General features: G+C 36.8%; 1 long non-coding RNA gene across 2 annotated transcripts in view; it reads right to left on the minus strand.

Annotated features, from left to right (window-relative positions):
• Nucleotides 1-20,066, minus strand: part of LOC126940633 (uncharacterized) — a 127,957-nt gene extending 107,891 nt beyond the window's left edge. For both annotated transcript variants that reach the window (XR_007720844.1, XR_007720843.1), the window contains exons 1-2: nucleotides 19,778-20,066; nucleotides 18,508-18,769 (exon numbers count right to left, since the gene is read on the minus strand). This is a non-coding gene — a long non-coding RNA (uncharacterized LOC126940633). The remainder of the gene's footprint in view (nucleotides 1-18,507; nucleotides 18,770-19,777) is intronic.
• Nucleotides 20,067-20,571: the final 505 nt, after the last annotated feature.

Here is a 20,571-nt window from a genome sequence, read left to right on the forward strand (position 1 = left end):
GATAGCTGTATTTAACCAAAAATAAAGCAAATGTAAGCCCCTACCTATGGGGCATTAATTTGAACCAAAGACCACAAAAGTTTCTTTTAAAATGAGAACAGTTGGTTTCTGGGACATGCTGGGCCAAGAGCTATTTTCTCTTCTGTACTTCTCTAGCTGAGCTTCATCTGCCACTGAAAGAAGCACTTTTTAATCAACTGGAGAGAATAAAGCTCGACAGTAAATTCAACCTATTGCTTTTTGGAATCCCCACTCCAAATAGCAGATGCTATCATTATTAAACTTTGTTTTTAAAAAAACTGTTTAAGAATGCATTTTGTTTTTCAAATGGTCAAGGACATGGTGTAATTCGGTTAACCTTTTAAGGTTAAGTCTATGATATGAATTTAAAATTAAGCATTTTTATCTGAATTAAACCCTTTTCAAACATTCACAGATTTAATAGTAACCAATTGTACCCAGGGGATTTCAAATTCTTACTTCTAATATCCTCTGGATTTCAAAAGCAAATTCTAGACCAAATATTTGGAGTAACTTGAGTTTTGTCGATATACTATCTTCTTATAGTTTAAAGGAGGTTTACAGAAATTGGACCCTTGAGAGAAATGATTTCTTACCAACCATAAAACCAGGTGCACAGGAGTGTTCATTAACAATAAGCATTAAACTGGGGCTTTCCTGGTGAGTCTGAAAGTTGTTTGGATTTTCTCCAGCTGTAAAATGAAATACCAATCGGTTGTGCTATCAAGTACTGGTAAAATTCAATGAAGAATGATAATGAAGGTCAAAATACATGTCTCCATAGAAAATTAAGTAAAAATTGAATAGGGGCAGTCAGTACCACAATAATAAAGAATTTGTGAACCCCAGGGACAATTCCTTGTGGTATGAACCAGCACAACGTCCTTGAAGGCCACGTGCTGCTCTCTGACATCAAACTGTGAGGAGATTGCTTTCAAAGAATTTATTTATGCCTTCTTTTACCAATAACTCCCTACTCTGTAATCCACTTGCATTTTAGGAGAAACTAAGAAGAAAGAAATAATGAAGAAATCAATTTTTCATTTTCACATAATTCAAACTTTAAGGTCTCATAACTCACCCCTCCGAATGGAAAAAGATAATATTCCTCAAATTATAAATATATTTACTCTGCTATAAAATGTAAGGGTTGGAATTGTCAATAACTGTATGCATGATTTTCTTTAACTAAAAGGGATATCCCACAGCTTTTTAAAACAAAAATTATCTGTACGTCTCTATAGTCTTGTAACTCAAAGAAGACCAAAAATGTTCTGCTGTTAGAACAGTCACCCCCTGCTATTGAAAAACTCCTGTAAATCCTCCTTCAAACTTATTTATTTTATGAAGTTTTTCATTTTTGTCCTATCAATGATTCTTCACTGTTTTGCACAATGTGGTTAGAAGAAAGGTCAGAAGAAACGCAAAAGAAAGTAAACTGCAAAGTCAATTGTCTGTTGTCTCTGAGATCTATTAATCCTCAGGTGTTTCATTTTGTTTTTTTCACTTCATTTCTCTGTATGCTTCTATTTGTACCATAATCCACCAGCCAGCAACTCTGTCCCTTTGAATGAAAAAGTTAACAAGGATGTCACAAAACTATACAGTTGTCCTATGGTCACATATGATCAAATCTAAGCTATCCAGATTGTTGTCCTAACACAACACATCATTTTCTTCGAGGAATGAGCCAACCTCATATTTCACAGTGTTAGAGATAATATATATTTAATTTAAGAAATTTATTTCTCCCACTCTATAGGAAGAAATTTATACATTAATTCTTAGAAAATAAAAACATGCATCCACTTATTTTGTAATGTGTTTTTTACTGTTCATTTGGTTAAATAAGAATGGTTAGGCGGATTCACCCTCTACAAATGTATGAGATGAGAGAGAGAGAGAGGAGGAGAGACAGACAGACAGATAGATGATAGATTCTGTTTTCTCAGTACTGACAAAACCACCAGTTTTGGTAGATCTTCAAGGTGTTGACATTACTTTCTGGACAAGAGATCACTGGAAAGGAAACAGAGTCATAAGCATGTTTTACGGTCTTCAACCTGAACCACTCTTTAATAGACTTTGATCTGTCAGAAATTATAATCTTGTTTATAGTGTCTCAACAAAGGTGTTTAGGATTACAGGACTGGGCTTACAGAAACATAATTGGACATATATATATATATATACACACACACACACACACACACACAGAGAGAGAGAGAGAGAGAGAGAGAGAGAGAGAGAGAATAGCCACCTTTATCCTTTTCATTATAATTTACCCAAGAGATAAGTCTTCGAATGGTCCCAAATGAAGAAGACAGACTGATCATAAGTTCTGACTGGATTTCACTTTCTTAAGTAGATGTAAAGAACGTCAAAGGAAAGGGGCCCCTTAGATTTCATCCAGGACATTTTCCTACTTTCAGGGAAGTCAGTGAGGTGACAACCCTGCTGACTGCTGAGGTCATCAGGCAAGGAAATTCCACTCCTCTGCCCAGCAATAGGTTGAGTGTCTAACAACTCCTACTGCTATGATGAGAGATGTTAGGAAAGAGTTGAGACTATTGTATCTAAAGTATTACAATATAGATTGCTGCTGACAGCTAAAAATAACTTGCTCTGTCCTTTAAGGAAAGCCTGAGCCATAAAATGTTTTCAAATTGCAAGACAAGTACCACAGACATATGAGATACATTTCTTAGACTTAATACGTCATACACATTAGGCAAGATAAAATGAGCATTCTCTATTTAACTTAGAGAATAAAACTATCACAAAATTTCCCTTGTTGAAAATAAGCACCCAATTGGCAACTTGTCAACGCTTTTGTTCCTACTGAAACTGATTGTGAAAATAGGCTGAGGGATGTGGAAGAAAGGGCTGGAGGTGGTATTCAGTGATGAGTTCTGCTCCAGCTCATTTGAGAATAAATGAACGGAACAGAAGGAAAGAGAAAGAGGGAAGAAGGGAGGGAAAAGAAAGGGAAGAAGGAAGAGAAGGAAGGAAGGAAGAAGGGAGGAAGGAAAGAAGTGGGGAGGGAGGGAGAGAGAGAAAAAGGGAGGGTGAATGGGAAGGAGAGAGAAACGGAAAGAGGATGGGAGGGAAGGAAAGAGGGAGGGGCTTTGAAAAGTTTAATAGCAAAAACTGCAATTACTTTTGCATCAAACTAATATTAAAAACAAAACCCTGAAACCTGGTGCCCAAAGGATTGGTTCACTGGCACTGTATACGTTTCACTCTATATTGCTGTGTTAAGATTCTCAGAGCAGATAGTCAACAATAACAACAAATCATACTTCTTTCTGGACTCCTAACAGTAACAAGAGAAAAGTACTGATAGTTCTACCCAATTCCATGACTAGAGACATTAAGCAAACTGGTAAACGACTCTTATATTATTGGATCAGATAATTAACATGATCAATACTTTTATAGACTTTACTTGCACACTCTAGCAAAGAAAATAATTAAAACTACTTCAGTCCCTTTGTCTTTTTTTCTCTCTGAATAACAATAATTCAATCCAACTTCTAGGGACCGAAAATTCAATTTCACCCTAAGTGACTGTTCAGCTGCCTTTAACCAACGATTACTGTAATTTGCAAGTTAAAAAAATTGTTTTAAACCAAACTTCTTCCATATTTGTGTTTATGTATTCGGCTTAAGTTACACTCTTTTGCATTCATAAATATGCAATATTTTCAAGTTATTGAGTTATTTGATGTTTCAATAATTGTATTCTAAAAATATAAACTTCACCAGGTCAGGATTCCCTCATTTTACAGATTTCTACGGTGTTATGCATTTTGTAGAGGTTGAATAAGCAATTGGAATTTGTTAATTGATCATTCAGTGATTTTCCAGAAAAAATAATAAAATACATCAAAGAGATGGAAAAGAACAGACAGGAAGCCAAGGAAGGGATGAGGTAATTTGCTTGAACAAGATGAGGCCTCTAAGAATAACACACAGAGGGGCCGGCATCCCCATACACAAATGCGCTCTTGCTCTCCCTCCCTCCAACCTTGATGTCCAGATGAAATGAAAAATTGTGTCTCTCATTCAGACTGTATATGTAATAGCAGGTATCTAGATATTTGGCATCAAGTGGAAATAAAAAAAAAACAACTGAGTGACACTTAAAAAAAAATCTTTTATTTAGGTCTTACCATTTCAGCTAGAAGGAACAAAACATAACTTATTGGTGGGCTATTGTGATAAAATAGTGGGTAACTGTTATTTTGGAATCCACATTTTAAGATCCATATTTTGAATAGAGAATGTGGAAGAGAAAGAAGTGAGGTGAGATTCAAGGACGTGCAAGAGAAATGGTGTAGGTTTAGTTATTTTATAGGTTGTCACATATTCAGATGACAAAGCGTTCACACTGAGGGTATAAAGTACTTCTTTTTTAAACAACAGTATATTTTAAAAAGAGAAAAGACAGTTTTAGAAGCACACATATCCTCACAATTTTCTAATAAATAGCAGCCCACAGCAGCTGGCATGACACTACACCAGCTTTTCTGTGTCTCAACTCACATAGTAAACTGAGCATTCGAGTTTGCCTCAAAAAACTCTTGCCTGCTAAAAATGGAGAGTTTGACAGGTTTTTAGAAACATTCCATGAATCCTAATTTATGAGCAACAGTTGGTAAGTGGGCATGCCAATTAAATCAAATAGTGAGTGTTAATTCATTGACATGGTATTTCCACATGGAAAGGAAAAATAGTTTGCAAAGGAATAATGGGAAAGTATTTACTGATTGAATATTGCATCATTTATAAGTTTGCATTTCTTGATTATTCACCAGTAATTGTTTACTGAAAACGTTCCTGGCATAGTAATTTATACTTCAGTTAGAGTCCACTCATCATGTGCTTTGACATTTATTTCATTTAGAATAACAATCAATAAAACAGGGTCATTCCCCAAGGAAGACTTTTCAAGCAAGAAGCATGCAAAATTGTCAAATAAATGAAAATAGCCATCATGAATTGTTGCGCTCCACAGTGTCATTTCAAATTAATCTCCATAAGCCATTTTAAACCTTTCAACAATAGCTGTAATACTCAGCGTTCTTCTTTCCCACTCACAGTAGAAACTGAAAACTTTGGCATGGTAGGAACTTGAATGCCAGGGTAGAAAACAAAAGTGAGCTACAGAGGGAGAGAGAATGTATCATAGTTCCCCTGTTCATGTGAGAAGCAGCGTGAGAATGCTACCTAATGCCCAGGCCCACAATTCCACCCGATAGGAAGGCCCTACCCAACAGGTAAGAAGAGGGTGCAATTGTACAGTGCTCGGCATAATCCTTCACCATTTGCTTTGTTTGTCCACAACACTGTCTGTCTCAAGCACTGTATAAGCAACAGCACTCTAGATATCTACTGAAATCTGATTCTCTTTTTCTTTTACCCTAATTAGCACAGAAAGCCAGAATAATTTTTAATGGAAAACTTACAGTGGAAAACCTTCTTTAAAGTGATTTATATGTAAAGTTATTAATAGAGTGAGAGCTCTGCTTAAAGAAAGGATGCATAAGTATGTTTAAAATGAAAAGGCAAAAGTACATAATAATGAAAAGTAATCATTTTTTAGATTTATAGCTTCCGAAATAAATTCATTAGTTGTAAATTGTCAACGAGTACATGGACCAAGCAGCAGAATCACAAAAGTAGCGCTTTTAAGACAGAGCTCTCTCAAAGTTAATAAATTATACATCTGCTGAGCAAGTCATTAAGTCATCACAAATGATAAGAAAGTGACTAGAGTTTCAAGATGTATTAAAGATTCCAGGAGGGAGAAAAGTAGCTGGCATTTTTGAAGGCTATGCAGTGATACTTTTAGGAATAGCAGCTGTGGATATTAAAGTCAAAAAGTGGGAATGTTCTTTTGATTCTTTGTCAAGAATGTAATAGTAAAATTAAGGAAAAAATTTTCAGACTATTCTAAACTTTTACTATTAAAAACACTTTCTAAAACTCCCAGTAAAAACTGTGCTATCATTTTCCATCCCAACTTCATCTCCTACCTCATGTTCCATTAACCACTGACTTGTATAACAAACTAGAAATATCTCGGCTCAGGAAGTAAACAGACATTCAATCACATTTCTTTCAACAACCAAATAAGTTAAAGTGAAAACAATTCAGTATTGATTATACAGGGGTCAAAAGGCAACAGAAGTTCAGAAAAAGCAACATTTGTGTCACATGGACTACAAAGATTTCTATACGGCCTTGACTATGGGGGTTTCTACTGACTGTAGATACAGTTTTGTGACCAAAAAAAAAAAAAAAAAAAAAAGTGGATCTGGGTCAGAGTTACTGAATGAGAAATATTTGTAAAGAAAACAGTAAAGAAAAGAGAACTTCTGGGAAATGGCATGTAATATAAAAAGTTGGGAAATAAATAGACCAATGGGGAAAATGTAGGCAGACATGTGCCAGGCATATGGAATTGCTATGTTGCAAATCTCTGGATTTTCATATTTCACTGTACCCCTGGCTAAATGATGATGTGATACTTTAAATTGGCCTTGACCAAATTTTTTACCTTGTCCTCCCAAAATAAAAATTTGCAGACAAGGTGAAAACTCATTTTTAAGATGCCCTATATTCTGTGTTTCAAATTATGACACAACCTGTATCTAAAAACCCTGCCACCCCAATTCTGAATGCATTCAAGTGAAACATAGAATTGTAATCACAAGTCCAAAACTCAAAACTGTAAAGTGTCTGCTATCTGACAAAGAAATATTATGTCTTTGAAAGGAGAAATAGCATCCGACAATGAAAATTGAATCCCGGAAATAGCCAGGTGATTTAAAGCTTTCTAGATAATCACTAGCAACTAGGATGATAATACTTTAATGACATATTATATTTAAATAACACCTTTCAAACGCCATCATGCTAATCTACACAACGTGTTCACAAAGTAAGAAGGAATGGGTATTACTCCCATTTTAGATTAGAAAATTGAAGGGTAATACATGACGGCTTACCAAGGTCTCTTCTCTTCCTGGCAGTGGGTCCAGGATTGGATACTCAGATGTGTTTTTTATTAGATTTTAGTGCCTCCAAACCGATTTAGCTGGTGGAGTGAGTTGGTCTCCTGCGCATTCTTTTCAGCATCCCCTGATAGACGTGAGAATTTCTCAGAGGTTTGAACAAATCTCAGGCTTTCTCCACTTCCTGCCACCACCTGGCAGATATCCTAAGATGGCTTCCTGGGACCTACAGAAATAACATCTGAATCTCCCTCAAACGCTTTCTTAGTTCTAAGGCTTTGCCACACACAGAATGCACAAAACCAAGTATGCCATGGGTTATGGGCTTTTCAGGGTACACATCATTCTCTGTTTCCTCAGCACTAGACATATCCACCCAGTCATTAGAACCTAGCCTCTCCTTGGCCTTGCTCCTTAAAAAATATCTATTTTAATTTTTATTTCTGCCCTCAGTCTAAGCTGACCTCCCTTTGGGCCATAGCCCACATTCATACAAAGCTCACACTATTTTTCCCTAGTTCCGGAAGAAGGCAGGCTTATCTTTCCAACCTTTGGGGCCATGTGGCTAACTTGAATTCCAAGCTAAAGGCATTTCAAATTTGAACAGCAATGCAGCAGAGACAAAAACAAAACAAAACAAAAAAACAGGGAGACGAGTTTGCATTCACACTTTAAAATATAGGCTGGCACCCAGAGCAAGGCAGTGTTCTCACATCAGTGATTCCCCCAGCACCTCTGCCATGCTGCGCAATCACAGCATTGAGTGCCAAGGTTCATAATGAGTGATGCTGCTGCCACTGGGAGTGTCTCACAGGTGAACAGCGTGGAGGCAGGAAAAGGTACAGATCCCACTGGGCCACACTGCATCCCACTGCAGAATCTCCATGCACCTTGCTTCTAACGCACGCCTGTGCTTTCTTCTCCCTCACGCTGTTTTCAGAACAGCAAGGTCTCACCTTGGTTTTCATTTATTGCTCAGCAGGGTTCAAGTGCTCTTTAGACAAGCTATCCTTTTTTTTCACTGACTACAAAGAACTCTATATAAATACACTGTTGATCTTGTACAGTCAACAGATGACATGTTGCCTACCACAAAAGGACATTTTAATATGAATAATCAGAATGACTTTTCCCAATGGGCTTTAGGGAGATGCTCTAAACTATGAGTAAAGTGCTAATAAGAATACCTTTGCACAGCACTTTGTCATATTGGAAGCACATTCACATCTATTATTGCATTTGTAGGTAAATTCTGAGCTTCATTCTCTCCACAGGTGTAAATATCACAAGTGTTAGGTAATATGTAAACACATTTAAAAGTGTATAATTTAGTTATTGAACTGACCTGAAAATTTAAACACCACTTAGATTTCACATTTTATTGGCAATGTGGTTTTAAAAATGAAAATGAGCGAGTTTTTTTATCATCTGCCCCTCATTGTGAACAATACCAGCTCTCGAGTCACTGGAAATATCAGCCATTATCAGAATGCTAAGCACTTGGCAAACTTTTAAATATTCTATGATCCTTATTTAGTTGGGATGAAAATTACAGATTTTGAAGTCAATGACAATGATATTTCCTTAAAGGTAGACCTGTTTTGAGCCAGTCCACTTAACATTGGAGGATTGGTTCAATCTGACTTATGAAGTGGGGTCACCTGGCAGCATTCCTTCTGAGTTATCTAATCCATTCACATGGCTCAAAATACCATTTACATACCAGGGGCCACTCACTTCATATTTCTAGCCCAGACTTCTCTGAATTTCTAGCTCATGCAGCCAATGACGCACTGGACATATCTACTCACAATCATTTTATAGAATTATTTTGATTCTAAATAAAATTGTGATTCTAAATGAAATTCTAAATGATTCTAAATGAAACTGATCTCTTTATTTGGTTTTCATACAAAAAAATCAAGCTGGTAAAATAAAAGTTATCTTTTGGGGTTTCAATTAACAGGATTTTATTATAGTCAAAACTGTTTTCTGTAATAGGTTGCATTGGTTCCTAACAGTTTCTTTCAGAGTCTTTCAGCAATTAATAGGCACACATACACACATACAAACATATATTTAAATAAAGGATTCTTATCAAAAGAGAAATATTGTCAATTTAACAATTCTGAAGTTGAATTTTTAAACATTTTTAGAAAATGAGGCTTTTTATTATTACAAGCTGTCTCAATTATTGGGGGTAAAGGCATTTATTGTGCTGCTGTGGATCCCAAGATGGAGTTGTGATGTTTGACAGCTCAAATGCAGCAGTAGCAGGTAGCAGGGACACATTATCAGCTAAGAACAGATTTCCCACTTGTTCATTTAGAAACTGTTGTGTGTGTGTGTTGGCTGACAGCCTCTAAGCAGGTCATTATTTTGTTAATGAAAAAACAGAGGAAATAAGATCGTCCAATATATGTCCTAACAGTGGCTCTTAGCTTTATCATCACCCTTGCATAAGACGTCAAATCCCGTGCAACGCCAATGGCCCTCACAGACTCCAAAACTTTCCCCAATCCTTTCATTCCCTTCCAACTCTACATTTCTCCAGTTACTTGTGTCGTATTTATTATGATTCGTGCCCTATACCTCAGTGAATTTTAGTGACTGATACGTTTATATAATTTTTCTCATTTTTTGCTCATTTATTTGTATAACTATATACCCTCCAAAAAAGTCTGCTAAACAAACATGACATTAAATAATAGTTAAAAAAAAAAAAAAAAAGATGTACTCTGTAGCCTGTGTCTGGATTCACATCTTTGTTCTTTCACTTACTACATGTATGAACTTGCACAAATTAGTTACTATCTTTATGCCTCAGCTTCCTCATCTGTAAAATGGTCAGAATAACAGTACCTATTTCATAGGCTTATTCTGGTAGTGAAATGAGCTAACACCTGTAAAACAATGGTAAACAGTATAGTTTTTTGAGAAGTAAACACTTGAATGAAGGGTAAGTTTAGCAGAACAACAGTTGGATGTTAGGTAGGCACATTTTCACAAAGAGAGAGTGGCACTCACATTTCCTGGAATTCAGCTTTCCAGCAAAGGTAACTGAAATTAAATCCGGCATTTTGACATAAAGTTACGTAGGCTTTGAGCATCATAAAAAAAAAAAAAAAAGGAAGGCACAAAGCATATGTGGTACATGCCTCATGCAAGTTTTGCTGTACTTGTTAGTTACAGCATACTCTCTCTTGTTATATAAAATAAGACTTATGAGTTCCGATAGCTAACTCTCTCTTGAGTTTTCATTGAGTGATACAGAATAGAAGTTTAGAAGGAAGTAAAGGAATCAGTATGAAGAGCAATCAACTGAAAATGACAACGGATGGGGGAAAGGAAACAGGACACTGGTGGCTGCTTCTGGCATGGTGACCACAGACACCTTCAGCCTGTGAAAAATATTTGCAGGTGGTTTGGCAGATGCAGAGGAAAAGCCTATTTTATACGTATATACCTCCCAAATCTAAATCAGTGCAACAATGATTATCATTCTCTCAAAAATTATTTTAAGTTCTTTAGAATCAGCACATTTTTAAAAGCTATAAACACAACACACCCGCGCGCACACACACACACGTATATGGCACATATACTACAAAAATGGCCTCGCTTAAATTATCTCAGCTAATGTTGTGTATAAAGCACATAATATCATCTTAACATCTCATATCATTAGCATATAAATGTTATATTTTTCAGATTTGCATTTAATTGTTACTATGGAAATGTATTTATTGAGTGTATCAGTGGCTTAAACTAAAGTTGACAAGTACCAATAGAAGTAGAAACATTGGTTTTACAACTAAAAACAATGTCATAAGCATAAAAGGGGAATAAATTCCAGTGGGAACATGAAGTATAAATTTCAATATACTAGGACAAGTAAATCAACAGGTGAGATTTTATAAAAGCAGCAAAAAGGAAAGAGAGATTAAGGAATGGGAATTCCTGTGGAATCATATCTTTACCCCACTACTTAGTATGTTACCTGCTAAGAGACATTTAAAATAAAGACACGAAATCACTGAAACTTTTCTTGCTATTTTCAAAGGAGAAATAAATTCAGAGTGACATCTTAAGTAAGCCAAGCAAGGTTCTGCAGAACCAATATAAAATGCTGTGTATTTGTATGAAACTGACTCATTTGCTAAAAGCAGAAGAGACCCAAATTACAGACATCCTTCGAATTGCAGTTTTCTTCAAAAACAGAAAAAAATATGTAACTAAGGAGAAACACAAAGACCCAGTAACAAAGTTAATGACAAATATGCTCGGAGAGAAAGCAGAGGGAACCACTGCATGTTTTCTCATTTACATGATATTGTCGAAAGCCACATGAGGCCAATAGCATTTAAGGCAAAAGAGTGACAATTTTCTCAGGACATGCTTGCATACCTTTTGCTTCATAATTGGGTGAACACACCGATGTGTAGATTACGAATTATATCATAGCCTATGTGTAGCAAATATGTGAGAGAAAAGTGCTCAAAACTTTTGTTCACCTTTTCAGTGAATGCTTGTAGTGCATGAGAAGAGATATTTCGCTTAGCTAATGCAGAGGAAAGTCACGAGACCTGATGGTTTTATAAATGGGAGTTCCCTTTACGGGCCAAGGTACAAATTAGAAAAAATATGCTGTGATTGCTACAACTGAATTTCAAACGTAAGTGTGTAAGGAAGATCACTGTTTCATGCATAGACGTTTTGGATCAAATACCAATCTACATAGTATTTACCATTCACAAAGGATGGACAGTGATCCAAAAATAAATCTCAGTGTTGGAGAAAACAATAAAATTCAAAATACAATCTAGCCAGTCAATGCACAGTTGTTCTTTGCTTTTTAATATATGAATAAAGCAGCTACGAGAAACTCTGGTTTTAAGCAGATCTGCTATCTGCAATCAAAGTGCGCACACCAATCTTTTAAGCAAATAATGAAACCAAAACATTTCTTCATTATCTTTTCTATGATGTCAAGCATTTGCTCCAGCAACATATTAATGTACTCAGTGTCTTTAGTAGTCTGAACCTATCTCTTTAAAGTTAAAATGTAACAAAAACTGTCAAGGATGTAATATCAAGACTCCTGAAGATGACTTAACTGTGGTACAAACAGTCTAATAATCAAGAGTCAGGATCTCTTGTGAGATACTGAATTTCATGATTTATTAATGAAGTAAATTGATTCTATACTATTGACTTTTTTTAAATTTCAAGAACAAACATGAAGAAGCACTTTTCAAGGCCAAATGCACAGAATGGACTCACATTCTTTTAGCCACCATCATCACTGGGACACCGTGAGCCTTCCTGTTTGTGAACACGACCTGCTCCCATGCTTAGCTTCTTCAAATGTTAAAAGCAACGTTAGAGAAAGATCTCCTTATGATATTAGGGTTCACTTTGAGTCCAAATATCTAGAACCTTTGGAAAGAGTCAACAAAAACTTGGCACCTTTTCTAAACAGTTGTAATGCGAGTCAACCTGATGCAGTTCAATAGACACAAAGCATGAAGACAGAACACAACTGGATAAGGAAATGCTCTTAGGAATCATACTGTCTCTTACCAAGACAGATGCAGTAACCAGGTGAAAGATTTCCCACAGTATAATCTACAACATGTGGTAATGATATTGACTTTGAAATACTCTAATCTCAAAAAAAAAAATTCTTACCTCAATATATTTGCTCCAAGATTATCACATTCTAATAACTAGCTGTGGTATGTAGAAGACTTGGGAAAGCATCAACTTAGGGTAAAAATAAAGAGTCATATATTTTTTGTATTAATACACAATATCAAGAATGACCATGTTTAAAAACATAGCATCTCTTTAAAGCAATAAAGCATGAATGCTTATTTCTAATATGTTATAGGTTCAATCATAGAAAAGGAATAAAAACCTGTACATTTTTTAAAGAATAAAAAATGTAATACAAGGCTATATAAAGTGAAATGTCTATTCCCTATCTAAGCACTGAAGCTCATTTCCAAGAGTGACCCCTGATTGGGTTGAATAAGGGTTGAATGTTCTTAAAACTCCCTTTTGCACATAAAGTTACCTTTCCTTACGATTTGGTTTTTATTTTCACTTACCATGCTATGGGCAAATATACATTCAGTTCATACATGTTTATCTCTTTTTGTTGTTGCATAATATTCCAGTGCATAGATATGCCAGATTATACGTCACCAATGCCTTCCTTATAATGATGAAACAAAACTGAAACAATTTTGTAATTACAATCAATCTGGCTGTGAGAATATTTTACACACACCTTGCACAGTTGTGCAGGAACACTTTTAGAATAATGTCTTAGAGTTTGAATTGCGGGTCAGAGAAATGTATTTATAAATGCTGTCAAATTATCCATCAATAATGCCATCCCAGCCAAGGGCTCATCTATTTTCAATCCCATCTGGACGTTTTCTCTAGTGGGTGAAGAATTACATCTTTTTATTTGAATTTGAACTATTTGATTATTTGTGAAGTTGAATAAACTTTTAAATGATTACCATGTTTTATTTAGTTCCCGAATTACTTACTTTTACTCTTTGCCTGGTAGGTTATTTATGTTGTTGTTGTTGTTGTTCTTGTTGCCTATTGTTGATTTATAAAAATAAAAAATGTTGGATCAGGCACAGTGGCTCCTGCCTGTAATCTCAGTATTTTGGGAGGCCAAGGCAGACGGATCACCTGAGATCAGGAGTCCAAGACCAGACCAACATGGAGAAATCGCATCTCTACTAAACATACAAAATTAGCAGGGTGTGGTGGTGCATAGCATCTCAGCTGCTCAGGAGGCTGAGTCAGGAGAATTGCTTGAACCTGGGAGGCAGAGATTCCAGCGAGCCGAGATCATGCCACTGCACTCCAGCCTGGACGACAGAGCGAGACTTCACCTCAAAAACAACAACAACTACAACAACAAAAAGTTAATAGTAACAATAAGACCAGGAATAGCTGGATAATAAGCATGTAAAGAGTGTCTGGCACTATGCTAAGACTTTGCATCTAGGGGCATGACATCTTCAAATCAATCGTATGAAACAAGATGTATTACTGGGCTCAATGCTGTGCCCTTAATTTGGGATGGAAAAATGACAGAACCCTGTGAATCAAGCTCGACTCCAGTCTGTATTCTTATCCACTGTTATTCTGCCTTCCTATTTGTATGGATCAATTATTTTCTAGATTTTAAGCCATATTATGTCTTAGCATTCCACCCAACATTCCTAAAATGTTGAAAGGTTTCAGTATCTAAAATGATGAGCTCCCATTACCTGGAAAATTTATTTATAGAAAACACTTCATTTTCCAATAGTGCCAGACAAATGTTGTTACATATCTTTAACACCACATTGATCTGTCAACCTCTGCTAGCTGGAGTGATATAGAAAAACAAGAATTAAAGAAAAACTGTGACTCAGCCAACAAAAGAATTGCCATAAAACCCAGGTACTAAGGTTTATTTATTCTGTCCTGAAGGAGGGAGCAGAAGCTCCTACTCAGAGAGCTTTATGCACATTTCTAATGCCCTCAACTTTTGCTGCCCCAAAGGCTGAAAGTATCATGTTAGATAGCAAGGGTCACCCCAAGGGATAGCACACTCACATCAACAAGTAGCTGGCTGATAGTAACAGAGGACAAAGAAAATTCCTGAAATAGAAGCAGGGTGTTTCTTTGGAGTAGGGGCAAATATGGAAGCCACTAAGTTCTGAGTAGTTTAATGTGGTTCACTGAAGTGCAGTGCAGTCTAAAGACAGAACTGAAGACAACAACAGGAAATATTTACTCACCAGCATTCCAAGGGGACCAAAAGAGAGAGTCCTGCTGGTTGGGTCTACTCTTCAAGAGGAAAACTGTCAGACAGAGGGAATAAATTACCCGTTCAGGAACTACATGGAGTGGCTAAGGCACATGCTGGCATGTGGGCCCTGGAAGAAGCAGAACATGAGTGGGAAGGAAGAAAGTCATGACCCACACAGTGTGGTACAATCCCTCTTCTGTGAACTTCCATGTCTTCAGTAAAGGGACCCTTTTATGAAAGGCTTGGCTCACTGTGAATGTGTACAAGGTAAATTCAAGCCAAACAAGATGGTATCCATCAATAGAAGAGAAAAAACAGACGCACCTTAAGGAGGGAGTGTAGGGTTGGAATAAAACAGGAATTATGAGAAAAACTTCAGCTTCCACTAGCTGTCAAATTAAATCTTCAAACTAAATCCCCAAGAGGCAGAGAAGTTCCAAGTGACATCCAAATTATAATAGTAGTAATTACAATGAAAAACATCCAGTAGCAATCCCCCTTACATGTCAGGCATCCTACTGTTTCACATGCACATTGTATCACTTAATTCTCACAACTTCCCATTGAGATTGATACCAATCACTATTCCCTCCATTTTGCAGGCAAGGACGCTGTGGCTCAGAAACATTAAATACTGTGGCCTACATCACGAAACTAGTAAGTGATACAGCCACAACGTGAACCCAGCTCTATCTCCAGAGACAGTACCGTTCACAACTACATTCCATTCATAACAGAATATCCCTGAGATATCAAAAATAAGCAAGTGTGTTACTTTTTGATCTAAGAAACAAAGCAGAGAATAATACTCTTAAAGGTATTTCCATAAATTATTTTACACTTTAAAAATCCTAGCCTATTTGTTTAAATTTAGTAAGGCTGATTGGTTGTCAAAAGCTAAGTTATTCTGCCTGAATCCCTTTAGACTCCAAGTTCTTCGTCTATCAAATAATGAATGAATGATTAATTGCTAAGATCCCTTCTTGCTCTTGCTGTGATGAACTCAAGAAGAACGTTTCATTGCCTAGCAGTGAGGTGGGAAAGGGCTTTGGTGAAAATATCACACTCTCCTCATCATGAGCATGTGACACAAGGCAGCCGTGGGAATGCACGCCTGGCTCCCAGGCTCTGGAAACCGTCTTAGCTTCACAGGGTTGCATCTTCCTTTCACTTCCTTGAAAGACAGGAAGTACCTTTTAAGGAACCTAGGAATCCCTACAATGCTTTAAATTCTTTGTTGGACACAGGAGGACATTAAATCCTGGCAAGGTAAGGGCTGCTACTGTAAGGCCGCACAGCTCAGGGTCACATCTTGCCTAAGGCCTGGTTTTCTGAGAATACAGGCAAAGGAGCCTCAGAAGTAGGAGGAGCAGAACACCCACAACACCTCCCAGTGAGGCCAGTGTTCAGGATCAGGACCAGAGATCTTGCTGAAGAGGCAGCTAACTCACAAGACAAGGGCTCTCACAGTTTCTTTTTAGATGGAGCCTGATGAGATGGTTGTCCTGAGCTTGGTGGATGATGACTTGTAACTGTGACCGTGCATATGAGGTGGTCATCCTACAAGCAACAGGAAATGTCTGCTTCTGAAAAGTAGATTATGACCCATAAAATGGTTCTATAACGAAATCAAACAACTACTGCATGAAGTCCCGGAGGGCAAGAACGTGTATAACCCAACCGTTCTTCCCAGCACCTTGCCTAGTGCCCGCCATAGGCACTCAATAAACATGTATTGAGTGAAAGAAACAAGAAATTGTCATGACTATGTCCAACAGGTAGGCATGCCAAATGCATGTAGTGTAGAAAACCAACTCTCAATATGTTTGTTTAAAGAATGACTCCCAATTTGGCATCTTCTTGCATTTACTCTGAATTCCTGACACATGTACATATAGATATATTGCATAACCATGCTAGCTTATATTTGTTTACAGATTGCTTTGGATTATTTTCTACTCATTTAATGTTTTAAATTTATTAAGTTTATTCTATTCAAAATAAAACATTCTCAATAATAGAAAGAGATTTTGCAATATTTTGGTGTGTCCTCAACATGAAAGGTAGTAATAAGGTTGACTATAGTGAGATTGTATAAATTCATTCATTTGGTTTTGTTACATCAAAGCTAGTATGTTTTAAGTTCAATTGTCAGATGTATTCCCAGTACTCAGGAGAGTGCCTGAAACTTAGTAGGCCATCAATAAATATTTTTGTACTCATGATTACACAGAAGTATGCAAATCAGTACCACCAGTCATGAAAAACTTTCTAGTAGTCTGTCTTCACACAAAGACCTTCCTTTAGAGAAACTTCATAGTGAAAATTGTGACCACATTATGATAAACTTTCAGTAACTGTGCATCAGATCACTCCCCTTCACACACATACACAAAACGTATACTTAAAAATACATATGAACAATGCACTGGTGTCATTCCTGAGATGGTGAAGATTACAGGAGGGTCAGGCTGTAGGGGAATCAAGTGTCCTATTTTTGAAGTTTTAGGTTTGTAATATAAGACTTCTTAAGAGACAGTTGGCTACACAGACTGTTTTTTGGTAGCAAACTTTTTTTTGGTTTAAAACTTTAAAAATACTTTACTAAAAAAGTCTTCATACAGTGTGATCCAGTTGGGGATCAAACACAGATTTTTTAAATTTGTTGTAAGAATGCAAAATGTTCATATAAAAGCTACCATTAAAATCGTTCTTGGCATATGGTCCCAGAAAGAAACATCTTTCTTTTTTCCACTCACACATTCAGGTACACACATGCATGCACACACATAAGCACACATACATGAATACACAACAACTGCCTAGGTGCCAAAGCAAAAAGCATTCTGCACACATCCAAGCACACACAACCTAAAACATCTCATCTGTAATTCCAGTAACACATCTCAACTTTATAAATCTTCCCTTTTCAAATAAAGACAGCTTTAACATCCATATAGAAAAAGAAAATACTAATTCACTTATCTTAGAAAACTTTAGCAACATCTATTAAAACAAAAAGCAGATTAGATGAATGATGCTAAAAGCGGCAAAAGCAGGGAAAATCTACAAAAACAAGCATCTGTTCACCTTTTGCAGAATTATACACATGCAAGAACGTTTTGCCATATTTTGTAACGCTTTTTTCTGAGCACTAACAGGTAACATTAGAAACATATACTTTCAAAATGAAAATAAAAATAAAAAAAGAAACACATACTTTCTCTACATCATGTATACATAAAACACAGAGCTATACACATACCAAATACATAAAAGAACCCACAACACTTCAGGTTAAATTAGAACTCTCTTCAGCCCCTCTTTTATACATCTTTCTGATTATCTTTTTAAAATAAGAATTCTTATTTAATCTGTAATAATCAGAAGAAATAAGAACCAAATATCTAACTAGGTCTGATAATATATGGGGTTTTATGAAGTTAAAATAGTTTATGGTCAATTACAGTTAACTTTTTGTTCTAATTTCTGAATAGTCTTTCCTACTTCAGTAAAATTATTGATATAATAGTGTATCTATGTATACTTTGTGATAATAGAACAAATACACTTAGTTCTCTATTGATCTCCCATAAGATATAGTCGTGGTTACATTTACAATATTTCATTACTTACATTTGAATATCCTGAGTACAATTTCTGGATATATTTGCTTTAATTCCAAAACAAACTGTACCCAATGGCAGCTCTCTTGCTGAGATTTCAGTATCGAGTTCCAGGCTCTTCACCTCCATGCCAACAGTACTACAAAGAAAACACTTCCTAGAGCATGGAGACAAGAATTGGCTTCTCTTCTTGGCAACAGATCCCGTGTTGATGATTTTTAAAAGAATAAGTGTTCAGTTCAAGGGCCCTAGAGAGGCCGACGACTGCAGCTCTGGTCATTTGAGGAAAAAAGGAAAGAGATTTTTAAAAGCCAGACACAGGGGCATAGAATAATAGACATTTCCTTTAATCAAAAAAATAAAATAAAATAAGCAAAAGCAAGTTTTGAGTAATAACATATGGAGCTCCTTATAATTAGATTAAAAACACATAGACACATACATAGATTAATGTCTTTGATGTGTCTGGACTTCAGATCAATTATGCACATGCTAATGTTCAATTTCCATAAGAATAAAGCAAATGACAATTATATGTTGGCTTAATTTTGTTTGACAAAGACAGTCTTCAGACCCCTTAGCAAGAAACTTGGTTCTATTCCATGTGAGTTCACTCCTAGAATCTACAAAATTCCATGAAGAAGAAATTAGCTAATTTGTATAATAAATAGACCCATATCCTCTCATCAGACTTGCAGGTCTTAGCTATGCTAGAATAAAAAAAGGATGAAGGGTCATTGGGGTTTGTTAATCTCCCCTCTGAATGAAGGCCTCTAGGAAATGAATTAGGTGGTGGATTTCACAGCAAAAAGACACTTGAGTTTCTTGGGTGAAGAGTTTCAGGACCTATGACTGTCCTTGTTGCTCATTGCTGCTCCTTCCCCTGACCACCATCTTGTCTCTTGGAAGTAAAGAAAGGCAAGATAATTTTCTACAACAGAAAATTGTTATATAGCTCTACCGTTTTAAAATAATTTCAGTCACCCTGTTGGAAAAGGCTAATTGAAACTGAGTAAGGGTAGAGTCCCAGAAAAAAAAATTTCTTTAAATGATAAATTTTGATAGAATAAGAAAAATCTGGTTTCTCCTTTTTTCTGCCTTTAGCTGTGTGACTTTGAGTAGTTCACTTAATTTCTCTTGGTTAAGTCTCTTTTAGACAATGAAGGGCTCTGACTAAATTATGTTTTAGGTTATTTCTCGCTCTAAAATTTTATGCTTCCATGCATAAAGTGGATTGTTTGCCAGGGAGGGTTTACCAGCCACAAGGGGGGAGCACTCACTGGAAAATTACAGCAGGACCGTGGCCTCCATCTCCAGCAGAAAAAAATGGAAGTAGGGTTCAGCTCCATTTCTCAGCACCAATGAAAGTGGTACTGGCTGTTTGGGTGAGGGAGAAGGGACAAGATGGAGAAAGGTGAACAAGATGGAGCAGTCCGTGTTGTTTCCGGGTTCTTCATCACAGATTTTCCCGCGCCCGGGGACGAACCAAATCAACTGAGCATGCGCAAAGTGACGTCAAGCCGGGGACACCGAAATTCAAGAAGCCACTCCTACACACACGCCCCAAACTCCTCCCCTCCTCCCCTTCCAGCTCCCAGGCATAAAAGTCCGCCGCCGTAAGCGCGGGGGTGACTTCTTCAGCCCCTCCTACTTGTGGACCGGAGAACGTCACCTGAGAGCGCCTGCGCGACTTCCCTGGCCCCATACCTGAGGACCGGAGAACCTCGTCGGAGACTGTGTGCATATTTGCAATAAAAGGCTGCCGCTTTCTTATGTACTTTGGCCTCCTGTTTAATTATTTAGCTCTCCTAAATTAAATTAAACAAAACACTGGCTACTCAAAGGGCCCAGAAAGGATAGAATTGACAAGGGGAAAACTCGCCAAGGGAAATCATATCTTCTACACATCCTCCCTTCTTGTCACCTCTTTCAACGGATGAACTGACATTGAGTGGAGGGGACGAATGGGCTTCAGGGACAGGGATGTGTGTGTACTGTGCTGCGTTGCAGTAGCCACGTAGAACAGTAATCGACTAAAACTTTCTTCCTGTTTAAAAAAAAAAAAAAGTCCAAT

Source organism: Macaca thibetana, chromosome 17 (assembly GCF_024542745.1).
Source record: "Macaca thibetana thibetana isolate TM-01 chromosome 17, ASM2454274v1, whole genome shotgun sequence".
NCBI lineage: Eukaryota > Metazoa > Chordata > Mammalia > Primates > Cercopithecidae > Macaca > Macaca thibetana.